This window comes from Varroa destructor, unplaced genomic scaffold, assembly GCF_002443255.2.
Source record: "Varroa destructor unplaced genomic scaffold, Vdes_3.0 BEIS01000007.1, whole genome shotgun sequence".
NCBI lineage: Eukaryota > Metazoa > Arthropoda > Arachnida > Mesostigmata > Varroidae > Varroa > Varroa destructor.
This window is the reverse complement of record NW_019211460.1, coordinates 6,669,895-6,686,222: the sequence shown is the minus strand read 5'-3', so window position 1 is coordinate 6,686,222 and position 16,328 is coordinate 6,669,895. Positions and strand designations below refer to the sequence as shown.

The window sequence follows — 16,328 nt, the reverse complement described above, 5'->3', positions numbered from 1 at the left end:
CTCAAAATATTTCGAAAATTGACAATATGCCTGGCGGAAGCTTTACAGTTGTATGAAACGTATTGAGTTTTAGCTCGTCGGGTAGAACATGCAATAAACAAAAAAAAAAAAACCCAAATTGTCGAGTACGAGAGGAAGCGCTACGACGACCGATTACACTTACTGTTTACTACTACTACTGCTTCTATTGAGCAACATAACTGACAAGTTTACCACCATAGGTTGGCAGTCAATTCTAATACATAGTATATCGTAATATGTAGATTTAACCGTTTTATAGGGTAATTGGTGGACAATATCTTGCGATGAATATTCTGCGAAGTACTAATAGTGAATAGACTGCGTCAATGAAACACTACGATAGTTCAAAGCTTCACAATTCTCGAGCTTTAGCAGATTTATAAGTCAAGCCGCCACAACCCGCATGAATGTCTGCTTGGCTTATTTGTATACTATGAAAATAAGCCGTATCGGAGTGGTTGTCGTCCACGACTTGGCACTGTCGGATTGAACTTGATGAAGTTCAATCAAGTTGGCAAACTTCGATTTTTAAAGAAAATTGGCCACTTGTTTAAGGTGTTATTGGAGGTCCAAAAAAAGTAGTTGCATCCGCTACTAACTCTGTAACGATAGATCAATAAATAAATATATATATATATATAAAAAATAAATGATCATAGCTGTAAGTATCTTCGTATTGGAGTATCAGTGTTGTACTATATTGCTCCCTATGTTTTTCGATCTCTAATTTTTAAATTCATTCGCATTAGTCCTGGCTGTAGGAACCACCAGGTCATTAAGCCCGCAGTTCTCTTAACCTAATCTGCGAGGATTTCGCTATCTCGTTGTGCCCAGGTCTGCCCTGTTCCTTCATGGGCCCTTTGTGGCCTTTCCAACATTCTCTGAAGATGCACGCACTTGCACACGTCAAATCCTCCAAACAGTTAAGCGTTGTTCCGCTGGCTCAGTTTTTTTTGCAGCAGCTTTTTTCAGTGCTGTGCATCCGATTAAGAATCAAAAGGTATAATTTTTCGTCCTTGCAAGCGTAGAGCACATATGTGCATCTGTTCGACTAGATAGGTACATATGTGCCTGCCACCACAAAAAAGTAGGTATACATATATGAGAATTATTCTTGAAATGAGCTAACGCGCTTATCGGTATATCTATTTGTGATTTTTGCATTTTGTTCACACACAGTTTCTCTGACCAACTGCCTTTGTTTGTCTCTCATAGTTCGCTCCTCATTCTGTTCTGTTCTGTTTAACACATTTATACTATCTACTTATAATTATGACCTATGTTAATTCCATTTGAAAAAAAAGTTAACGTAGACGTTACTTTTAACAATGGCAAAGTCGAGACTTCTATTAAGTAGAGCTGCTACTCTCATTCATTACTATCTTAAGCCTATATCGTAAAAGAAGCTTTAATAACGCTACGTCAATAACAGTATGTTCAGTCCTAACCTTCATGATTCTGGTGGCAGAACGGGCCTTCAACAAGCGGGAACATCATTTCTCCGTCTAATATTGGTCCATCCTAATGAGAATCAGAGATAATTAGCAATGTTTTATAATAAATTTTCGCATATAATGACCTCACAAGTGAGTGCTATTGGGCATATATTGTGCTTAAGATGCCACATATATGTGTGGCGCGTAAAATATATCTTGCCAGGACAATGTTTCCACGATAGGCTATTCTAGGCCAAGTAGAAGTCTGGGAAAAATATTGTTGAAATATGACTTCTTTTCTGCACTACCGGCTAATTACCGCGGTAGTTCATGTTCTGTCGTTATAGTGAAGCGAATATAATTAGGTATTTATCAACAGACCGTTGGACTACAAACAACCTGACGTTGTAAGCATTTTTTTTTTACTACTCTACTATAATATGTATTTCGTTGGGTCTACTTAGAAGAAGCTTCAGCCTTTAAAACGTTAGCCGTTATTACTAATAATAACGCTTAAAGACTGCTTTCGACCGATGCGGGGCATTGGATGACGCTGGTGTCGCTCATGCGTAAATTAGCGTGGCAAGGTTGAAGCAATTAAACTTTAAATTAAATTATAGAAAACATGCAATTAAATATAATTAGGTAGATAATACAATCTGAAAAAGTGAATTACATTTGTTTTTATTGTTTATGAAGAATTGTGTTGAATGTCTGCTTTAGGCGGCCGATGTTATTTTTAACGTTTATCATACTCTTTATGATGAGACTTATTCTTTAAGTCTCAGGTGCTAGCGCAATGATGACTAAATGAATTATCTACAGTTATATTTACGTAGTAAAATTTGTCTCTATCTACTGCTATTATAGATTGCTGAAGTCTATAATAGGTGTTCTTACGCGATGCATGTCTACCAACCTGGACCCTAAACTGATCAACTAAAAGTAGCACCTAAAATGTTTCGAACAAAATTTAGTAGACCCGTACGTTATCTTTTGTTTTTTTTTTTTTTTTTTTTTGCTTCCATTTCATCATTATCTTCTTCTGTCTTTTTCAAAAAGTTTATCGGCGAATTTACATCATAATAGACACCATGAACCATACAACTAGTGGTGCAATAAAAACGTGGCCGATCATCAAACGATAATACATGCCAATAGTCGGAAACTAGCGTGCGACAACCCATCCTGGGTATCACTGCTGCCATGTGTCACATCGCCGTCAATAGCGGAGGATGCAAATTCATTGTTGCCCAAGGAGTTGACAGGCCGTCGCGTCAATGCGCGTATGAACCCAGACGAGACAGGCCGGCCACGAAATAGGCCAAAAGATCGCAAAGGCAACTGGACCTGAGTGGATAAAGTCATCGAAGTCGGTACCGCGTGCGTCAGCTGTCATGCGACGGAAGTTCATTATACTTAATATTAAATTCTGTATGGCCTTGCTCTGTCCACAGCCGCTACGGCTCCAAATAGTGCATAGATCAAATCAAGCCTACAACAAAACAGCGCGGAGCTAAAGTTGCTACTCAGGCATAACACTTGTGTAATACCGGCCGTTGTTTACATTACGTACTCACAGAAGACTCCGGTGTAGATACATCGAGGCGATAAACAAGATACGTGCAATGTAAAAACTTTCTCATTTTTAAACAAAGTCAAATTAATCAAAATCGCTGTTATGATACATATGAAGAATATAGGATACGTTGGGAGGCTATATCATTCGGTTAGTAAGATATTTCTGTTTCAGCAAATTGAACATCATTTGAGGCAGCCTCCAAAACAATGGAACATAGAATTTTGATAAGTTTATTGAAAAAAGCCCGTAGTAACGCTAGCAAGGACTGATTCAGCCATTGGATTGTTTTAAAAGTTCGTTGGATAAAAATCACGGGGACCGGTGTTCATACAACGTTAGCTTTTTTTCTTTTTAACAAATAGCCGTCGCCTTTCTAATTCCTTCGGTCGCATGTGTTAGCTGCTTAGGGTCCGACAGAGCCCCATGAATCCAATATGTGTATTAATAAGACACGATGTCTTCTTAGAGGCTTCGCTGATGTTTGCAATGGCCGAGCTGAAGAAAACATATTATTGCACATAAATGCTACAAATATGGCTAGAGTGACTCATTAATGAATGTTTCAAATCTTATCTTAATAGGTCCTGTAAATCGAAGCATAAAACTACGTAGGCAGATTGAAAGCATATCGAAAGGAGAAACTCAAATAGATACGAACAACCACTACAAGAATCCGCTACGCAAAACTGTGTATCGTGTTTATAGAATCACGATTATTTACTGGCAAAGCAATTGCTAACAATTAGCTAAGCTTTGAGAAGGAAATTGTGTGTCTAGAGTTTTCGGTGATAACTATTTTGCAGTTTATCGAAAACGACAAGAGCCGGTTACGCAGTAGGTCGGTTTGGTCCAACTTGGCCAGCTTAGAATCCCAAGAATGACATCGCCGTTGAGTCTAGCCCGGAAGGGGCTTGTACATCAAGGCACGAACGAATTTGGGAATAAAAAGGAATGGGGCCAGGCAACAGTAGAAATTGTAAACGGTATGAAACATAATAGTGTTGGCCGTTGTCCAGGTGAGTGGTGCTCTGTGATTAGCCTCTATTCAGAGGTTTACAAAGACAGCAGGGAACAGGAAGGATGAGAGCTAGCGCACGCCGGATGCAGGAACCACGACAGAGGTTCCAGCGGCCCCGGGCCCCGGTGGTTTCGAAGGCCGCGGCCACAAACTGTCGCTAGCAGACCAGACGCAGAAACGGGAAGGACACGGCGGACAGAGATTATGTCAGAGGGGTCAAATCGACCTTCAGAAAGCAGATACGAGCAAGAAGCAAGGAAAGGCTCAAGGCCCAGCTAACTCAGTTTCATCATAGCATTCATGTACACAGCCATATATGCACGTGCAATACTAAAGCCAAAGGCCAGTCAGCTGTTTTGAATAGGTTTATAGGCTCAATGTAGTGATTTTTCCGCACTAAAAAATCGCCCAGGCTTGCAACTAGCGGCGGCATTGTCTTGACTAAACTGACAGCACTAGTTAAACAGAGGAAAACAACTGTCCTGCAGACCTATATTTACAAAGTTTGTAACCTATGTAAAGGTCGAAATTAGGTCGACTGATGCTAATATACATTAAGTATATTATAGAAGATACTTGCATGTCTAAATCTTTGTTCAGCGCACTGAATACCACAAACGAGGCACCCGGAGTCAGAAAAACTACTACGACACAAAATTAAGCCTCTTTAAATAACTAATTCGAATTTTTAGCTACAACTATCAAAAAGGTCCTTCTTTATGAACTATGGTAGGAAACCCCCTTAGTCAGCGCTATCACTGAAACCTTCGGATTACTCCGATGAAGTCGCGCACTATTTAGTGTGACCAACTCCCGGCTCTGCGCAATGCGCTACCGAGAACGGATTCAGAGAACAACGCTAATTTAAGCCCCGCCGGTGACGTGTACGGGATTACGTAGGTGAACGGTTTAGATTCATACACAGGGCACATACGGACTATTTTTGTTATATGTTGATTATACGATGATGGTTCGGTGGGTTAATAATAGGTTGTAATAATGTAACATAATGGTAGCACCTGAGGATGAAGATATGGCATGATTCAACCTTAATTCATTCAGTCATTCTAACCCTGATATGATCTATTCCGCAAATATGACTGTTGTTATTTGAACAGATATTACGTAGGACCGACAAAGTCGGCCTAAAGAGGTGATTGTATAACTATTTCGACCTTTAAAGTCGAAATATTAGTTAAGTCAGCAGGGTACATCAATAAAAGTTATACTGGACAACAGATAATTGTATTTCACCATAGAGTAAAAATGTGCACTAGAAAATTAAAATTGTAAGCATCTATCGTAGTATTTGTCCCATTTTTAACGGAGTTTAATGGACGCACATGCTACTTTAATTGAAAACTTAAACCCTAAAGAATGAAAACTTCGGCCACTATCCTTACAGAATACCATCGTGACACATGTTTGTTACGTTATAGTTCTTATAAATTATAATAAAAAAAAAAAAATGGAATTAATTAAAGCAATCCTAATTAGAATGGCGCCTTTGATAATTCTAACCGAATCAATAGATTTTATTATCATGCTAAACGAATTTGAACGTCTCAGACCATCGACCATGCCGTCGTTTCACTCAGGTAAAAGTCGTGTCCTAAGGGTTCAAATAAAAATTACGAAAAGGTAGGTTCATCATCGTCTTTGACATCAGGTAAACAGGACAAACACTTGACGCTCTAAGCGTATTTTTGATTCTGAAGCTACATGTTCTTTCCAACTGTATCATTATATTGATACATAAAAAAGAAGGGAGTCACATTCCTTTTCGTCAGAGTGAATTATAATATGAAGATGCTTAAGTAAACCGGTATGGTTGAATAGTGTTGCAATACAAACGTACCAGGGACTAGCCAATATTCAAGGCCAGCATTCTCTACAACTATATTCTCCTTTCGAAACACTCATATGGTAACGCGTATTAAGGACCAAATGGGGTCTCTCTGAGCTAATGGGTCAAAAAGTGAGCTTTAATCATCGAAAGCATCGGAGCTTGCTCCCTTAAAACGACGATACGAAAAAAAAAAATATCACTGTCGATAAAAATTACGAGGAACTAGTAAATTGTTTAGATAGGATATTTTTTGCTCGAATATAACTTCGACGTATGCGAAATTCAACAAACAAACTCGATTATCTTGAATGTTTCAAATACAATCCACGTTCTCATAGGCTTAGTAGGCCAATCTCACAATCACCCTTATTGAGGCACCCAACCAATATTTCTGCTAAATCGAGAATAATGTAACCTATCTATGATAAAATGACGGTAGCGAACAATTCGCAGCGAAACATTACGTAGAAGGCCATGCCCTGCCTGAGCTTGCTCGACCATGATCTATCAACCGTTTTTGCCGACGCTCCGGCTAGTTGATATGGCTACACGGATTTAATCGTTGGGTAAAGCAGGTCGCTAGAGATGCTTCACTTCTGTCGGGTTCCAGCTCGTATTGATAGAATATTTAAGATCTTATGACAGTATCAGGCGCCCGCTACATCGTAATCGCTATTGGGATAAGATAGTTGCACAACCGCAACTGGCTGGTATCGGACGATGTTAATGCCTGGTCCATATTGACGCGCGTCGAAAACATGCCAAATGTCGACGCTTCTGCGCATCCCGCTTTATGGATGTGTTGACATAGAGGTGGACCTGTTCTATAGGCTTTACAGCGTACGGGCCTTTGTCCGATCAATGAAATGATCCATACGGAACACGCTAGTAATAGAGATTCAACGACTAATGGTTGTTAGTGTTCAAAGATGTCTGCGGAACTTCAGAAAATAAACAATTGCGCTTTAATATAGTCGCAAATTGTACTAAATATGAGGTGGTGGCCAGCGTCGTATCAGCTAACATGGTCTACTATGAAAAATGTTTCCGCTAGCGTTTCACTGGTTGATGAAAGAACAAATAATAGAAGACAATGAGAGCCCTTGTTACGGGCTGTGAGGCTATTTTTATTAAACCTATTGTCAGTCTGACAGACAAGACACGCTTTAGGTGCTATGCAATGTAGAAGAGGTTGTCACGGGATGCGTACTTCAGTAAATGATGGCACTAAAAATAGCTTTATGCTAAGTACATTTCAGATAGCTGCTCGACGTTTAAATAATACAACTAGCCAAATAAAGCTCGGTAAAAAACTGAAACCTTTGTTGCCATGTTGCTGAATTTTGATGACATGGCAGTTTTGATAAAAGCATATCGCTCCATCCGCCTAACTTTTGGTAAATTTTGTTAACTTCATCTCGTTCTTGAAGTTATATGGCTCGCTCTCCCACCTAAAACTTTTTTCATCGACACGTAAACACACAGCCCTTGCAGAAAGTACACAGATTTTTTCTAATATCTGGTGTTTCCCAATAGCAGGTTCATGTTTCGTTTGGATGATATACTTTTTCCTCGCGTATCGACATATCGGTCCAAGTGTCTAGCTCGCATTCACATGGAACATAATTATACGATCCTTACTGAATTGTATGCTCGGTACTGTTTTTTTCCGATTTATTATATTTGGTATAAGAGGTTATTGCTAGTCATTTCAGTCGTCGTCATTATTATTGTTTTTTTGGCAGTTGGCCGCCATATGCAAAAGCGGCCCGAATTTAGGCGAAGTTGAAAAGTTCATTTTGTATCGAAGTTAATACGTTGGCTCTATCTTGTCGCTTTCTGTACTCAGATAAAGTAGATCTGATGTGAAAGGGGCAACAATTCAAAAACGCTACAGCGGTATATACCGAGGGCACGATCGTACAGAAACAAGCCTGCACGGTGATCAGTGCCAATGCGAAACCTGCACGAAACGCATGTCCGAAGAATGTTGAAGTTGAAGTTGAAGGTTGTAATATATTGAATTACATTTTCGACTGAGCACGTTAGAAAGTCACTCGTTCACACTTTAATGGATAAACGCCATGATTAAAGAAGAGAATAACATATGGATACACCTGCGTACAGGGTGCAGATTGCACACCTGCAGTTATTGCAATAATTAGACTGCAAGTATTGCAGTAATAATTAGACTCGAGATAAAGATGGAGCAAGATAACACTTGTAACAAGGGGACAGGGGGTAACGAAGGTTTGACAGGTTTTCGACTCTGTATACAGTAGATGTTTATTACTGAATTCACTAAGACACATCAGCATAGTGCGTTTACCCGCTATATATTGTTGCAGGAAGGTGCCATATTAGGAGATCTAAAAAAAAAAAAAGATTTCAGGGTTACGGTATGAGTATTTATTGTGGCAGTCCAGATGGAATTACGGAAGGCTCAATATCAATTTCGTAGCTTGACCCCGTACAAAATAATCAGACTGATACGGTACAAGAACTGATACAACAAAAACTTTCCAGACGTACTGAGGATGACGATTGCGTCATATGAGCATGGATGGATTAAAAAGTTACAGGCCAGCAAACAAGAACTGACAATGATTGTTCCAGCGGGAAGCGTGCTATATATTATTCAAGGTTTGTTAAAAAAAAAACAGTCAGGAAGAGGTGTGGGAAACGAAAGTGTAATATTATATTTGTTTCGATCACCATTCCGCGAAGATCTGTCCTAAGACTGTACGTTTTTTGCGTTGCTTAACATAGTGTTAATACAAAGATACGTTGTCGTTGAAAACTCGAAGATTTTTAACGTCGGATGATATTTACGCTCATCCCTGAGCTGCTAAACTTTTGCGTTCGGAGCCAATAACATTCGACATTAATTAGAAGCCTTATTCAATTTGGTGTCAACTAAATTTCCGCGGCTACACCTTCTACCAATTTCTAACGGCCAATCCAAGTTGGTCTCTCAAGTAACTCCCGCCCGTCCGTTATCGGCTGGCTGGATAAATTGCTGTGTTTTTTTTATGTTCCCTTTTACTCCCTAGCAGTACTCTTATCGTCGGTACACAAAGTTCTCCATACAGTGTTACGTTACTAGTCAATATATTGGCTGTGCCGACCAAGCCATGCCCTAATTCTTGCAAACGTATAGAGATGTTTCATTTCGGGGATGTTCAACGCTTCCTCTTGCAGACGACGACGACGATGTGTGAGATGTCGGGGCGATTGAAATCAAGACATATTCCCAAATGCCCCACGCAGCATCCTCAAAGGAGTCTTTAATGTGATTTTTCCGAATTCCCCGAAGAGTGACCTGTCAGCACACCTTATTTCTGTTTTTTATTTTCAGTAGCAAAATACCATCCTGCGGCCGGTTTAGAAGAGTCCCTATTTACCTTACAACAAAAGAAGACTTCGTTCTCGGACTCTTTTGGATGATTCTCCGGAGAAACTAGTGAAGCTGTTCTACTGAGTACTCGAGTGTTCCATTCGACCGAGCGAACGAGCCGCTGCTTCTTGCTTTGTCACTTACCCTTTTTTTATTTTTTGAGTACCAAAGCTGAGGGCCCTTTATCTTAGCGTCATCCTCCATTTCGATTCAAACTGCCGTCTGGAGGACTTTTTCCTATTGTGTGTAGCGATTAACATCTGTTCCTAACAAGGTTGGCTGCAGGCCATGTTCCCAGCCAATAAGCAAATCGAAAAAACTACTTTCTTTTTTTTAACTCTACATGTGAATTATCATTAATCCAGTTGTACTCGCAGTCTGACCTAATTGTAGTCATCTAATGGTAACTGAAAACTATTTCAATAAACGTGTAACCTAGGAATAAGCGTCTTCAAAACGTATAGTCTCCAATAGCTAGTTGGCAATGAAACAGCTGAAGACTCGTCAAAATGGTAACATTTCTGGGGTACGTGCACTTCTTTTGGTATATAGCCCCCACAGTATTACAAAGTATCGCAATCGCTAAACGCTATTCGAACGGAGAAGCAATTCATTTACTAAGGTAAACTATAGCATCATAAAAAGGCTCTGCTATATAGCGCAGAATATTGCAGATACGAATACATCTGAACATGTCACTACAACGTATCTCGTCGTTATTCGAACTATTGGGCGCTCACGCCCATTTCGTAGCCATCATCATTTAAGCCTGCCATTGTTGATAGGACGTATTTACCGCTCCGTGCCTAGTTGAATCATCCAGCTTGACCGAATTTTGTTTAAATATATGATCATCTCAGCACTGTAGGCCAACATTTGGCTATTTAGCGTGTACCGAATTTGCAGTTATCTTTCCAGGGAAGGGAGGAGCTTCAACTTGAGACCCCGGCCACTTTGCTCTCGTACACTGCTCTTACTACTTCCGCAGTTGTTCTTCCTACTTCCGCGGACTCCTTGTATCCTATGAAAGGTAGATAGGGCTGTCCCGATATTTGTTGTCGTTCTCTCGGCGCGCACGGCCCATAGTCATCTCCACTCCTGCCATCCTGACTTCCTCTTTCTAGATGAGCTAGTTGCTCCGCCGTACGAGCGGCCGCGCGTGCTGTGTCGAAGAGAGCAAGCTTTAGCCTCTGCAATCTCCCATATCCACTGAAGTTGGGTACATCGGTCTCGTTGCAGCCCCGTTTCTTATGTTCTTAAGTGATAGACAGAGAGCTTTCGAGGTTTGTTAGCTAAAAATTCGAAGTGAAGTTGCAGTCCAGAGTAAAAATGTGTTTTAAAGCTTACGGAGTCGACTGCCTTCCTAGCGGATAGACGAACGAACGAACGTACGAAGTAGCTGCTGCTACTTCTGCCACCGCTGCTTCCGCGCGCTCCCGACGTGGGGTTCGGGAAACCTCGATTCCGGCAGCGGCTTAACTCTCTTTGAGCGGCCTCCGGTAGGGCTATTCGCGTTAGGCATTTGCGATGATACCACTGTATCCCTATGGCGGTAGCTGCTGCTGTTGCTAACTTACCATAAAGTGTTATGGCGAATGATTTAACATTTTTGCATGGCAAGCGCTGACTGCCGCTGCTGCGACGACATCGTACGAGTGTTGATTCACGATAACAAGATGATGATGCGGAGCTACTTAACTAAAAACCCGCGAGCGGCGTTGTGTGGAAGGCGCTAGACAGCTACGCGGCTCGAATGCAAGGGAAACCTTTACCCCCTTGGGATCTGTCGAACTATTATTTCTGAGAAGAATGCTGATGACCAAGCAAATCGACTTTAGTCACTCGGGATATGTCTACCCAACAGAGAAACTCGCCTAAGATCGAGACGTCCTACCTATGGTGCAAAACGGGAACCCGGCCCAGTCCGTCGATCATACTTACCCAACACTAAGAATCAATTTAGCTTGACTGCTCCGAAAATAGTCCTCAGTTATATATACGAAGGCACTCGGATTTTGGCTTGGCAAAATCTGAGGGCGAGAGTTAAACAAGGGCTTCGTGATAGCGATATGCATGTAATAGCTGTAACAAATATTAGAATTTTTCAATTGTAGTTACGCTGCAAGCTTTAACCTATCTACGTCAAAATGACATAACGAGTATATTATTGTGTGGTCTTATCGATACTACTTGATGTAGTTGAATTCAAAGGTAATGACAACTAGCCATCACCTGAAATAAGTTACCTGTTTACTAACGAAGTTGCAGCTCTGCTGAAGTTTATACAGTATTGTATTAATGCTCAACCAAGAAATGGCACCAATTTGTTCATATGACGGCAGACAAAGTCATGTTATAATTAATCTTAAAATATTCTTTCAGGTGTGTTTAAAAAAAATCACGGATGCGTAGTACAATTTGAAATCTTACTACCAAATCCAAAGCGGAGTAAAGGTAAGTTTACATAGGTATAAGCCTGCGCTATAGCCTTCGAATTAAGCCTTGTACAAGTTGTTTGCCATGGTTTAATCAAATGCTGCTTCAAAGAGAAGTTGGCGTTTTTCCTAACTTCACACCCATATAATTCTCAACTAAAGATCTATTTTTATATTGCGAAGTATATTTTTTTACATAAATTTTGTCAGTTTGTTAGATTTCTTTTGACGGTTAGCTGGAGGCTATCAAACGCCTCCAGAGCTGATCGAGGGCGAAAATTATTCTTCCTCTTGAATACATTGCTTCAAGTTGTACGGGGTTGGTCCCGTACTTCCGCGAAAAGCCCAAGTCTCGATATTTTCTAACTGACATCGAAGCGATGCACGTACACAGAAAATTGTCCGTCGTCTGATAGTATAATATTTTACAGACAGAAAAATTCCGGCTAGAGCACTTGGTCACATACATGGCACGACGCGTAGCAATTTGCGGGAAAAAGTTGTAGAAGTACGATTCTTCGGAGTTTCGGAACTACGCTATCGACAATGGATCTATAAAGCCGGCGCTGAAAAAAGTGAGAACGAATCCTATCAAACAGAAAGAACATCTGAGATCACTACGAGCACTACCGCGATAGGATATATGGCAGGACGACAAGAGACTTGGCATGTGGGCCTGTTACCGTGGGCTTGTGTAAAACAGCCCTGATCGTGCTGAATGCTAGGAAATGTGCGATTGTTAATTAATTTTGAAAACAGCAAAACATGTTCGACGCGTGCATGAAGAAATTACACGGACGTCTGGGCAGTGCAGAACATACTGGGCCCTAGAAGATACCGATCGCGGGATAGAGACATTCAGCCGGAAAAGCGTGGATTAACCGCAATGGATTAAGTATTTAAGGGTTAAGATATGAATAAATACATATCTGCGGCAATATAGGCACAGCATGAGTAGTCGCGAAGCAGGCATTTCTGATGCAACCTCACCGAGTATTTGCTTCCTCGATTCATCTGCATTGTACCTGACTGATGTATTTCCGAAAGTTCGAGCCTTCAGCTAAATAAATTCAAACTTACTAGATATTTTGTTAAATCTTTGTCTTCATACGTTTTTAAGTAAGGTAGTTTATTGTATCTTTAATGTTACCATATTTTGATTCCAAGAGTGTAAAGATAAGTTGAAGTATGTCCGGACACAAGCCACATGGAAACGCCAAAAACCGAAAGGTCAAAGCATGCCCATTTTCCATCCGTGAAACATGTCAAACAATTTGACTGTATCAGGGGGAGGTAACGAGAAATGACGTGACAAACCTACAGAGTTCACTTTGGGCCCGCCCTAGATGCCACCGTTTCCAACTACTATTACTGCTACTTTACTTTCCTTCATTTTGGTTGGCACAGCTTTCGTTGATTTGCAGAAGCGGAGGCCCCTGAGGGACCTTTGGTAAGTTTTATATCCCACGAAAAAAAACCTCAAAAAGCCCTTCTTTGTGGGCGTTCCTACTGTTCGAAAATATTTGGCGGAATGTTTGGTGAATAAGATAGACTAAAAGAAAATTTTCTTCAAATTTGCGGTGATTTTATATTCTATAGTCTATAAACAAACTCTCCCTAAAAAAATTAGGGATTGTTGGTTCAAGTTTTGCCAACGGCATATGCTTTACGATGACTGTGATTAAATAAATTAACTCCGCCCAGTGATGGTTGAGGTTCCATCTTCGATATGCTCATCTGCACAAATCATTCTTGCGGAGATTTTTTGCATATAGAAGTGTTTTCACACTAGGGAAAGCATCGGTGCGAGCAAAAGAACACACATGGAAGTCGAGTGCGCACTTCATGGCTTACGTAATAGCCAGGTCCCAGGGGACGAATAGCAGGGACGAAGAGGACGAAGAGAGAGAGAGAGATGCTCTACGCCGAAGGTCGGCCAAGACAAATATGAAAGTGCTGTTAAATAAAGATTGTAATATAAAATAGTAAAAGTAAGGATAAACGTTAATGATGATTAACTTAGATGAGATAATTTGCTTCTCAGATTGTTCCCTTTCTATACGTCGCAAACAAATATTTAATATTATACGGTTTTCGTCAGACGTTTGCGGTTGTAGTGGCTCGCTGATAATAACACAGTTAACCGGTTCCCTCATTGTTGAAAGTAGACAAAACTTTATATGGCAAGAGATATAGCACCATGGAAAAACAGCTAAATTATAAATGGTTTGGTGGAAGAAGGTCAAAATTAGATATGTTCGATGCCAGCAGCATTTTTCGATACCAGATAATGTATACTTTATCCAATCATCACTGGCATCGAAACAACTGAAGTGATATCGGGATGTTTTTTAAATAATTTCGCCATAGAAACGAGCGATATGCCCGGTTAGTAAGTGCCAGGCAATCGCGCAGGCACCGGAGTCGTTTGCTTCAAGATGTAAAAACATCGTGTTCGCAAGCCAGCTGCATGATTCATTTATGAGAGTCCAGATTGACGGCTACAAGAATGCTCAAGCGTTTGCCGATCGGATACGTGAAGAACTTTCGCTTACTAACAATAGATCTTATTTTGGCTATTTTGGCGTACTAGAGTTTGGTAGACTGGAGTCAGCATTTTCTACTGATTGGTCTGTAGCATGCATGTCTCGAATATGGCAACGCATCTGTATTAGAATCGCGTGGTAACTACAACGATCTATGTAATCCAAAATAGATGAAGGAGAAATTGAGCCTATTTAGGCCAACTCTGATATTCGGCATCTATATTAACCAAATAGTAGGATAACTTCACGTTACGTGAGGGATCTTTATTAATTAGCATAGCATTTCAAATTCTTTACAAAGTTTTGTCCATTCTATAGCCACAACGATTGTTTTCGAATGCTACAAAGGGTCTTCAGCGAAGTTTTCGCGGTTAGGTTTCCATCGAAGCCATTACGATGAACCAAGTTTTCACGTGGAGTTCATGTGGTTATTTCCACTTCGATCAACTAGTTTAGTGCGCTTGCGTTTTTCATCTCAGGAGTCTCAGGAAGAGTGACAAAAGTCTGTTTACTGAGTCTGGGCAATAGGACACAGCTTGACCACTCTTCTTCTTTGCCTTATACGTTAACAACAATCCCAGCTCTCTTAACGTTCAAGTAACGACAATGTAACTCTGAAACCACTGTGGGCAAGAAAGCCTAGTGACAAGGCAATAGAAACCTATAGGTTCATTCTTTTTGAAGTACGATCCTTGCAGTGGATAAATATTACAGGTGAAATAGTCTTACATCTTAAACATACAAATTGTCACTGTATGCCGGGTGTCACTTTATATTTATAGGTCCATTTTGTCCATTTGTGTCCTACCAGGTTTTTTAACTGTTAGAGGGAACATAAGTACCGTTTTTCGCCTAATCAAAATTAAAAAAAAATGTAGCGTTTCAGGCAAACCCTAGCAACTAATTAATTTTCTATTTACTCACCGTCAAAGTTGATGATTTTCTCCAGTTTCTCATATTGTCAGAAATTGTTCGATCTAATGCTCAAGAAACTGTATAGCCGGCTTTTGAAACTGTTTAATGTACTTTCACGGACTTCGTTGCCAGAGATAAAAAATGATAAGTCCGCCAGCTTGAAAATATGGCGGGTGCTAAGGGCTATCTCATCAAAGCTCTTGCATGGCAGCTTTAACGACCGTTACCATGTGTGGCTCAAAATTGTCATTGAAGGAGAATGACTTTGGCTAGTTAATCGCGTCTTTTTCTGTTGTAGAGCCCTGCTCAGTGGATACAGGACAAGGCACCGAGGCAATGACCCCGTTCTCTCTGGTTCTGGCCCTGAGGCGTATAAGTTTCTGTTTTTTGATGAGGTGCTACGGATTCAAGATGCCTGGCGATATTCGGCCGTTCGCAGCACAGGGTTTTCTAGACTGATTCATCATAAGCTCTTCCTCCAGGCCTGATATTTCGTCCTTGGACTTAGTAATTCCTTCCAGGCAGCCCTCTATGTTGTAGCAGTCTGGAGCTATAATTTGGCGAAAACTAAATAAACTAGATGTTGAAATCATATTTTTCGTCAACCGAAAACACCCATTACTTGGGCCTCAATTAAACGTAAAATTCCTCTCACTACAGGATGTATTGGAAGGAACTAATGAATAATAGAGTGGTTTTCTATAGTATATAAGAGTAAACAAAGGGTGGGAGGGGCGAAGGGGCCGGTGGGGAAGTAAAAGGAATAAGCAATACTAACAAAAAAACGGCACTTGTCTACATTTGTTTATTTACCTAATCCCGTTTGTTGTCGAATATATAATACAATCTATTATTATTATATATACAGCCGGACAATTGAATGTCATAAGCACATGATATCGTGGTCGACTGTAGACCGACAATTAACTTATTTTATCAAGCAGGGTTTCCAGTGTCTTCGATCAGGTAACTTATCACGCAACAGTGCTTCTAATTGTTGTCGATATTTATCTATACATATATCACCGAGTGTGTATATATAGTTAGTCACGTTTTGTGTGTTCTTATTATTCTGCGTCGGCCTTTTCCACCAGTCACTTATTGACACTGCTATTTGCACTCCTCCAGG

The 16,328-nt window shown here is 40.4% G+C and overlaps 1 long non-coding RNA gene across 1 annotated transcript; it reads right to left on the bottom strand.

Moving 5' to 3' along the window:
* Window positions 1-175: 175 nt before the first annotated feature.
* LOC111254303 (uncharacterized) lies at window positions 176-15,413 on the bottom strand. The gene is made up of 3 exons (XR_002674997.2): window positions 15,209-15,413; window positions 1,470-1,542; window positions 176-1,092 (listed from the first exon to the last, which is right to left on the bottom strand). It is a non-coding gene; the product is annotated as an uncharacterized LOC111254303 (long non-coding RNA).
* Between the last annotated feature and the right edge of the window lie 915 nt (window positions 15,414-16,328).